We start from the raw sequence: 10,000 nt of genomic DNA on the forward strand, positions 1-10,000 counted from the left end.
CCTGTTCCAGTCGAGGGACATTGCGTCCACTGCTTCCGCTAAGGGGTCCTCGTACGGGGACACGTACAGGGGCAACTTCTTGTTGTCTTTCGTCGCAAAGAGGTCTATTTGCAGTTCTGGGACTTGATTCAGAATGAAGGAAAATGATCCTGCGTCTAAGGACCATTCCGACTCTATCGGTGTGAACCTGGATAGAGCGTCCGCTGTCACATTGCGGACTCCTTGAAGGTGAACTGCCGACAGGTACCACTTCTTCTTTTCTGCCAATCGGAAAATGGCTAACATCACTTGGTTGAGAGGTGGTGACCTCGACCCTTGTCGATTCAAGCATCTCACAACCACCTCGCTGTCTGTCACCAATCTTATGTGGATCGAGTGACGCGGGGAGACTTTCTTTAAGGTAAGGAGCACTGCCATAGCTTCTAGAAAGTTTATATGAAAGGTCCTGAATAGCTTGGACCAAGTCCCCTGGACTTTTTTCCGATGAGAGTGACCTCCCCATCCCTCCTTTGAGGCGTCTGAGTGAATCGTCATCGACGGGGGAGGTGGCTGAAGAAGAACCGACTTCTTTAGATGTCTGGCTTGGGACCAAGGTCTGAGAAGAGTACGTAGCCGAGGCGGCACTGGTCTTCTCAGGTCTCTTCGCGCGTTTGATGCATACCTTCTCCAAACTCCGGTTGCATCCTTTAGCTGTGCTCTTAGCACTGGGTCTGTCACTGAAGCAAACTGGAGAGAGCCTAGTACCCTCTCCTGTTCGCGTCTTGATATCCTTTTGGAATCTAGAAGTCTCTTGACAGAGCCCGCTATCTCCTTCCTTTTCTTCATTGGGATGGAGAAACTGTGTGACAAAAGGTCCCAGTGGATTCCCAGCCACTGGAACTTTTGGGATGGAGAAAGTCGAGACTTTTTCTTGTTGATCTTGAAGCCTAGGTACTCTAGGAACTGGATCACCTGACTGGAAGCTTGTAAGCATTCGGTCTCGGATGCTGCCCACACCAGCCAGTCGTCCAGGTAGGCTACTACCTGAATTCCCTTTAGGCGTAATTGTTTGAGAGCTGCGCTCGCAAGCTTCGTGAAAATCCTTGGGGCTATGTTTAGCCCGAATGGCATGGCTCTGAAGGCGTACAGTTTCCGTTGTAGCCTGAACCCTAGGTAGGGGGAGAGTCGACGGCTGATTGGGATGTGCCAATAGGCGTCTGACAAGTCTATAGAGACTGAGTATGCCCTCTTGGGCAGTAAGGTCCTTATGTGTTGCAGTGTTAGCATCTTGAATTTGCAATTCACTATGAACTTGTTGAGTGGTGACAAGTCCAGAATGACTCTGAGCTTTTCCGAGTCTTTCTTGGGAACACAAAACAGCCTCCCTTGGAATTTGATGGACTTCACCTTTCGGATCACATTTTTCTCCAACAGTTCTTGAACGTACTCCTCCAAAATGGGGGTGGAGTGTTGGAAAAACCGAAGGCATGGGGGTGGAGTGCTGTACCAGCTCCAACCCAGTCCATTCTTGAGTAGGCTTTGGGCCCAGGGATCGAAGGTCCAGCGATCCCAAAATTTCATTAGTCTCCCTCCTACCGGTATCGTTTCACTTGGACTGCCGTCCTGAGGTCTTGCCTCCCTGACCACGACCACCTCTGAATCCCCTTCCCCTTGAGGGGCGCCTAGACGAGCCTCTGGCTGCTCCTCTAGGCTTTGCCCGAAAGGAAGAAGACTGTCCTTCGAACGTTGGGGTGAATGTGGTTGACTGACCTGGCACAGCCTGGGGTACCCACTGAAAAGTAGTCGGGGTTTGTGCCACCATCTGGGGCACTGGAGGCAAAGGCAATTGCAGTTGCTGTTGCTGTCTATAAGGCTTGGCTGGCCGAGACGGTAGCCTAGTCCTCATATTCTTCCTCTTTGGTTGAGGACCCTCATCCGGGGAAGATTTTCTTTTGATAGCCAGGCCCCACTTCTGGAGAAGGTTTCTATTCTCCACGGCGGCTTTATCAACAACCTCTTTGACCACATCGGTAGGGAAAAGGTCTTTTCCCCAAATGTTGGAGGATATTAACTTCCTTGGCTCGTGTCTCACCGAAGCTCCGGTGAACACGAACTCCCTGCAAGCTCTCCTTGCCTTGACGAAGCCATAAAGGTCCTTCGTCACTGTGGCTAGGTGAGACTTAGCCACAACCATGAACATTTCATGGACCTTAGGGTCACTTGCCATCGTCTCAAGAGTAGTCTGATGAGACATTGAGGCAGCCAGTCTTTCTTTTGTCTCGAACTCTCTTCGTAAAAGAAATTCGGACAACTTGGGGAGGTCCTCGCCGAATTGCCGTCCGGCAATATCAGCCTCCAACTTTCCCACTGAGAATGTCAGATGGACATCCTTCCAGTCCTTGTGGTCCATAGGCAGAGCCAGCGACAAGGGTTTACACTCCTCCAGGGAGGGGCAAGGCTTGCCGGCCTCGATTGCCTTTAGGACAGCCGCAAACCCTTTTTGTAAAAAGGGGAAGGCTCTATCAGAAGAGGACACAAAAGAAGGGAGCTTCTTGCTCAATGCTGCTACCTTCGAATTTGAGAAGCCCCTCTCTTTCATCGAGGATGAAAGTAGGGCTTGAGCCTTAGCATGGTCCATAATAATGACCTCTTTCGGCTCTGTCTCCTCCCTTGAAGCTGGTTCTTTTCTCAGCCGGACATAGCAGTCCGGATATGATGCCTTGCTGGGCCAGAATTCTACCTCCTCTAGGAGAACTGAACCCAGCTTATCCGAAATGACGATCTTACCAGTCGTCATTGGCATGTGCTCAGCATACCTCCATGGGTTAGCATCTGAGCATATGGGAAGGTCTTTCACATTGAGCCTTTTCCGGGGCCCATGTGATTCTGCTAGGGACTGCATACGCAGTTCCATTGCAGCCGCCTTCTCCTGATTCTCCTTCTGCATTTGTTGGATCATTCCAACAATCGAAGAGAGGGCCTGTCCCAGTTCTACTGGGAGACCAGCGGATGTTGAGGGGATGGGCTCCGGCATCTGAACCGGAGTAGCCGACACCTCGTCGACCCCATCCTCTGCGACATCCGGGGTTTGAACTTGATCCTGACCTTCTGCCAGGAGGTCTTCTTCCAAACCTTCGTCCACATCAGACATCCTGTCACACAACTGGATGTCTTGCATCGCATCTGCGACTTCCTCGTCCACCTGGACTAGGTCTTGGGGGATCTCCTCTTGAGGCTGGGGAATCACTGCTTCAGCTGATGCCTGGGGAAAAAGATACGCCCTCATCTTCTCACTAGGAAGATAAGGGCCAGAGGTGTTCTTCTTGAAGCCCCTTACCCAAGTACGGAGCTTTTCCCTAGCTATATCCCTTGATTCCGCCGTTCTAGGGGAATCAAAAGCCTCAGTAATCAGGTTAGTGCATACAGTACATACCTGAGGGTCCCAATACTGGAGATCATCCTTGGAGACAGCGCATGCTGCGTGTCTCCTACAACACTCATGTCCGCAGAGGTTCCTGCTACGGACATTGCAGAAAACATTTCCGCACTTTGGAGGGTCCTCCTGTAAAGAGAAAAAATTTCCATGAGTATCAAGTGAACTATGTATCACTAGATATGCATAGTATAGCATATCAATTCATAAAGGAAAGACACACACTTGTGTTTCTCTCACAACCCATTGTTGCAGCTTTCCAGATAATAAAATCAAAATTGGTTTATCTCTACTAGAGTAACCAATGCAAGGTTTCCAGAGGAAACAGGTGGAGCTCACACCTAAGCAATGATTTTAAAATCCTGGATAATAGACGGGGAAGACTCTGCTTCCTGTCTGAGGGCAACAGCAAAGGGCTGTGCAAGAAAACACAATAGTGTTAGAAGATACAGTGCTGTACCTAAACTTTTACTATAGTTTTCTTCTTACTGTATATGCTATACAGAAGAATACTAGTACAGTATAGGAGGATGTGTGCCGGCCTGCCTTTGCCGGCCGGCACACACCACAATTAGCTTTAAAGTATACTACTTAACAGCTATAGGGCGGCAGCCTTCTGGTTCAAATGCCTGTGCCGGCGGCAGTAGCTGCCGGCCAGCAACAGCCAGTGTTGGCCGGCAATGACTGCCGGCCAGTAACTACACAAGGTAGTACCTAGCTGCCGGCCACACTCTTGGTGACCGGCAGACAAGGACTGACATAAGCCGGCCGGCAAAGGTACAAGACCGATGCCAGCCGGCAGCAAAAGAACCAGAAGACTACACCTGCCCGGCTGTCTGCCTCATAGGCCGGCAGCCGGGACAGGTACAGCACTAGAAGAAAATAGAATGGATGCCGGGATAAGAGTGTACACGACCCCCCAAGCCCGGCAACCGAAAGAGTGCATATAAGGAAGGGGAGAAACTTAATTCAGGCTTCCTTGACCAATGCCGTCCGGCTCTGTCGGCAGGCATGGATGAGGGACCAAGAGAGGTCCGGGCAGCACTCGAAAACATAAGACCCTTGCCGGCCAGCATCTCAGCCGGCCGGCAATGGCCTTAGTCAATTCCATATCCCAACCTATACTAGGTCCAGAAGTAGAATGACGTACAGTACAGTAATACCCCTGCCAGCCAGCTCTGCCGGCCGGCAAGGTACAGTACAGTAATGGCAAGGCCATTACGGAGATAGAGGGGGAAGGGACAAAAGGGTCCTGCCAACCTTGCTTTAGTGACAGATCACCCGCAGCCAAGAACTCTGTCTTAGCCTAAGGGAGATCTAAGGGAAAGGGCCAGCAATACTTGCCAGCTTCCCAAAGCACCAAAGCAAGGAAGGCGTTGCTATTCCCAAGGGAAGATTTTATCCTCCCCAAGAACAGCAACAGGACTTAGTCTGGTCGATCACAAAAGGAGGAATCATACTACAGAAACCTTCGATAGTGACCTAAGGGAGCTAAGCTCCCTTTATAAGTGTTAGGTCAGCGAGGGGAACTCTGCCCCAAGCCAGACAACACGGACTCAGACTAAAAAACTCTGTTGTTCTGTCCCTCTTTGAACCAGACTCTGCTGGAACAGGAAGGTACAGTAACACCCTAGTATAGTTTTATCGAAAATAAATTCGGAAAAAACCACTTAGGGATAAGCCCAAGGCTTAAACAGAGGGAAAGGGATTGCATACCTTCTCCGAAGAAAAGAAAGCAACCGGGGAGAATAATAAAGTATACTAAGGCTCCATAAGCAATTAACCTAGGCACCAAGAGAATCGATTACCTAATTCACCGAAACTCTCACGTATACAATCTTGGAAATATTCCACACAGTCTAAAATGTATAAAATATAGCCTAAAGCTTTAATAAACTTTTAATTACACTCGGAAAAACCAAAATCATGCATTAAGTACTAGGACCAAACGACTAGGCTACATGGCCTAGCGTAGGCCAGAATGGCGAATACTTCGCCAAATAATACTAAGCACGAAAGGAAATCCTATGTAAAGCTAAATAGCTAAAATTTATTAAGCAAAACAACCAGGAATGTCACTCTGACTAACTAATTTATACCTAGCGAGTGACAGTGTCCAGGACACCTCTGGCAGGCTACGGCTCTTGTATCAAAGATTAATCCTATTAATCACTCAAAATTTTACCAAGAGCCTACATTTATACATAACAGACACTATACTCAACTTATCCGAGGCCAACGAAGACGGAGAAGCCATGAAAAGTTGAATAAATCCAAGATTTGCGAGAAAAACAGGAAAAAAAACACCGAGTTGTTAAGCTACGCAAAAAGGAATACAGATGGCGCCAGGATTGGCGCCAGGCACGCATACGAATCGGGGGATTGGGAGGCCTTGGGAGCGGCTCCCCCCTTTTTCTTCCCGAATTCGTATCTCGTCAATCTCCCTCCTACGAGACGAATCTCTATTTAGGTAGTAGATTGCCATGTGACGTGTCTAGAATACGTCCTCTGATATGTCGCGATATCCCTTTCACGAGGGATACTCGCTCCAGGAGTTAGAATTCTGGTACCTTAAGGTAAATTCTCTGGGAATATCGCCGTAGTTGTAATATACCCTAGGAAGCTACCCTATAGGAACTTCCATCAGGACGACATGGCTTGAGCCCAAAAATATATATATATATATATATGTATATTCTTACAAAGCTGATCTAGTGTAGAGTAAATATTTTATTCATGTATTTCATTTGTGTATTTAACCCTTTAAAGTCCACCCTAGCTTATGGGAATCTTTAAAAAATCCCTTTAGAATGTTATTATATTGGTAAATACAAGACCTTTTTACTCATGTGTCTTTTTTAAAATATGTCAAAACTAGCGAAATAATTGCATGCAATGACGTATCCCATATGGGCACCTTGGGTGAGTTTAGGCGGGCCATGCCCATCCCATAAGGGATCTTTTGGGCCATAACGGTAAACTTTTTCAAGTTTATACTAATGTTGATTCGCCCACAAATCATATGATTATTATTGGTAAATCAATTTTTTTGTTCCAATGTATAACAGAAACACAGAGATGGCTTTACAATTTAATTAATATAAGAAATACAATATACAACACGATACAGAAATAGTAAAAAAAGGGCACAAAATATAATAAAACTTACTCATAATTGTAAGAATAGAAACATACACACACTTAGTTACATACCTTATGAAAGGAAGCAAAGCAATTCCTACTTTCAGTGAGGCATAAGGCCACCTTGCATTCCTCACACATCCAGTGGGATCTGAGTATGTGGCCTGCAACAGAACAGTACTTGCAGGTCTGCCTCATAGTGACATGCTTTGGCATGTGTAGGGTAGTGTCATTCTGGCGTGTCTCTACACTTGGCAAAACTGGCCGTTGGCCCCTTTTTGACAAAGAGAGGAATCTCTGATGCTGAGAGAATTCCTGGTGATTTTGAAGGTTGATGTCTGGAAGTTTCTGAGCCAATTGGAGATATCCAGACAGAAGTCCTTGAGAGGCTTTGTGCTAGCATGCAAAGCCAAGCAATCCCTATTATACAAAATTATAGCGTTGCAGATGATCAAATCAAGGAGGTATGCAAAGAGCCTCATGTAGTCCCTCTTTGCTTTGAAAGGGGTCTGGTAGAGGTGTGTCAACATATCACTTTTATCAATGCCACCCATACGGTTATTGTACATCTGGATGACAGATGGGCAAGGAATGGGAACCTTCTTCTTGAGTGCCCTGTTGTACCACTCCACTGTACCCATGGGCTCGACACCATCATCAGTGGACAAGATTGTCACAACGCTGTTGTCCTTCCATCTTGCAACAAGGATACTATCAGAAGAGACGTATTGCAATGTACCCCATTGTGTCGATTTCTTGTTCATCTCCTTCACAGACTTCAGATGAGGAGGACCAACTCTGTTTTCCCTGGCAGTCCCCACATATCGGCATCCATACTGCGATCTCAGGTACTTGGCCAACCCTATGCTGGTAAAGTATTTGTCTGCATACACTGCTGAGTGACTAGGGTGCTTGATAGTCTTGACTAAGGTGACAACAAACTTTGAAGTCACAGACATGGATTTCTGCTCTTCAGATAGCAGAGTATGGTGGCTCACAAAGATTTTCTCTCCTTGGTACATAAGAATATCGTGCACAAATCCATCAACACTGGAGCAGCAGAACAACTTGTAGCCCCGCTTGTCAGGCTTCTTGGCTACATACTGGCGAAGGTTACCAACCCTTGTGCCCTTATAGGCAACCATTACTTCATCAATAGAGTGAATAGCAGTCTCGGGAACTTTCAGGAACTCTCTGGTGACCTTGGTGAAGGGGACTCTCACCTTAAAGAACCGATCTAGGGGGGCTGCTGCCTGGTCATTGTTGTTGAAGTGAAGGGAAGATCGAATTGATTTGAAACGGTTCCTGGACATGAAGTCTGCAACTTTAGGAATCCTGGTCTTCACGGCCCAGAAGTCGACTATGCTAGGGATAGGAACCAGGCCCATGTACATGATGAGGCCAAGGAAAACCATGAGATCCTCTTCTGACATGTGGAAGTTGCTGCCTACATCCTTCTGTCTTGAATGCAGGTTAGATTGGAATACAATGTGTTTCTTCAATTCAGCTGTGAAGAACTGGGAGAACTATTCATAAGGTTCCTCCAAAAAAGTCCGGCTGTGGATGAATGAAGTTGGGCAGGGACTGAATATCAATGTTGTCCTTTTTCCATTCATCAGCACGAGGCCTCTTAGGCTCAACCTCAGCTGCCTCTTCCATAGGCATCTCCTCAGGGACAACAACATTGACCTTGTGAGCTGAAACAAGAATAAAGTAACACAAGTGAAACAGTAAATGAATCATGTGTGCTTGTGTGTGTGCATGTATGTGTGCTTGTGTGTGCATGCATGTGTGCTTGTATGTGCATGCGTGTGTGAATGTGTGTGCATGCATGTGTGCATGTGTATGTGCATGTGTGTATGCATATGTGTCTGCATGTGTGTGTGCATACATGTGTGCCTGTGTGTGTGGATGCATGGGCATGTGTGTGTGCATGTATATGTCAGTGAGTATGTAAGTAAACAAATAAGTTTTAAAAATACCTATTGTTCAAAAACCATTTAAAGAGCAACAAAATTTAAAGAACCCTTATAACAGCTAGACTTTAAAAACAATATTTAAAATAAATTCATCTCTCTCTCTCTCTCTCTCTCTCTCTCTCTCTCTCTCTCTCTCTGAGGATGTCTTATACTAATCTCTAGAGGTAAGAGGGTCAAAGGCATCCTCCTGAGTAAGGACTTCGTCAGGAACTTAGGTAGGGTCGTCGTCATCACTGTCAACGTCCACACGGCTCACGTCAACATCACTTCCTTCAGCATTGTCAGGGGCTACCCATGGTGTATGATCCTTAGTCTCCAATGCATGCATGTGTGCATGTGTATGTGCATGTGTGTGTGCATATGTGTCTGCATGTGTGTGTGCATACATGTGTGCCTGTGTGTGTGGATGCATGGGCATGTGTGTGTGCGTGTGTGTGCATGTATATGTCAGTGAGTATGTAAGTAAACAAATAAGTTTTAAAAATACCTATTGTTCAAAAAACATTTAAAGAGCAACAAAATTTAAAGAACCCTTATAACAGCTAGACTTTAAAAACAATATTTAAAATAAATTCATCTCTCTCTCTCTCTCTCTCTCTCTCTCTCTCTCTCTCTCTCTCTCTCTCTCTCTGAGGATGTCTTATACTAATCTCTAGAGGTAAGAGGGTCAAAGGCATCCTCCTGAGTAAGGACTTCGTCAGGAACTTAGGTAGGGTCGTCGTCATCACTGTCAACGTCCACACGGCTCACGTCAACATCACTTCCTTCAGCATTGTCAGGGGCTACCCATGGTGTATGATCCTTAGTCTCCAATGCAGCATTACGATACCCATAAAACATACGGCTGTGAAACTGCAGAAACAAAATAACAATTTAAAGTTCATGTAATGAAAAAAATGTAATTTTGCCTAACAAAAACCTATCATTCAGTCCCTTGCAAGGTAATACTTTATATGTACATGAACCTAACATCTCTAAATCATCACTATTATTCCTAGAAATAATGTTAAAATTATTCACAAATGTCTAAAACAAGCACTAAAATAAATTTGTTAGGTGTGGTATTCTATTGGCTGGTTTAACCATTACGGTCCAAAAGGTTCACGTGGGATGAGCGTGGTCCGTCTAAACTCGACTGAAGTATCCTGCATGGGATCTATACTTTTTTCATTAGTCACTACGACACTTCAGTAATACTAAAGCACTTCAAATCCACATCAAAAGGTAAGCATATCAATAGGATTCACTATCTCACAGTCACTGTGTACTTACCATGATTACAAAGATTGTGGGGAGGCGAATCCGTGGAGGTAGCTGCGACAGGTCTCGACGCTTTTCCAACCAGAGCATGACTGAGGTATCTTTCGAATGCCCTACAGTCTTGATGAGAGGGGCAGGCGGCTTGTGATTGGCTGATTCGAAGAGCAGAGGAGTGTAGCTATGAGTTGCCAAAGAGTTAATTTCATAC

The 10,000-nt window shown here is 46.0% G+C and overlaps 1 pseudogene; it reads right to left on the reverse strand.

The window, feature by feature from the left end:
• LOC137633081 (piggyBac transposable element-derived protein 2-like) overlaps window positions 1-10,000 on the reverse strand; it is a 41,276-nt pseudogene that overhangs the window by 23,983 nt on the left and 7,293 nt on the right.

Source organism: Palaemon carinicauda, chromosome 42, assembly GCF_036898095.1.
Source record: "Palaemon carinicauda isolate YSFRI2023 chromosome 42, ASM3689809v2, whole genome shotgun sequence".
Classification (NCBI taxonomy): domain Eukaryota; kingdom Metazoa; phylum Arthropoda; class Malacostraca; order Decapoda; family Palaemonidae; genus Palaemon; species Palaemon carinicauda.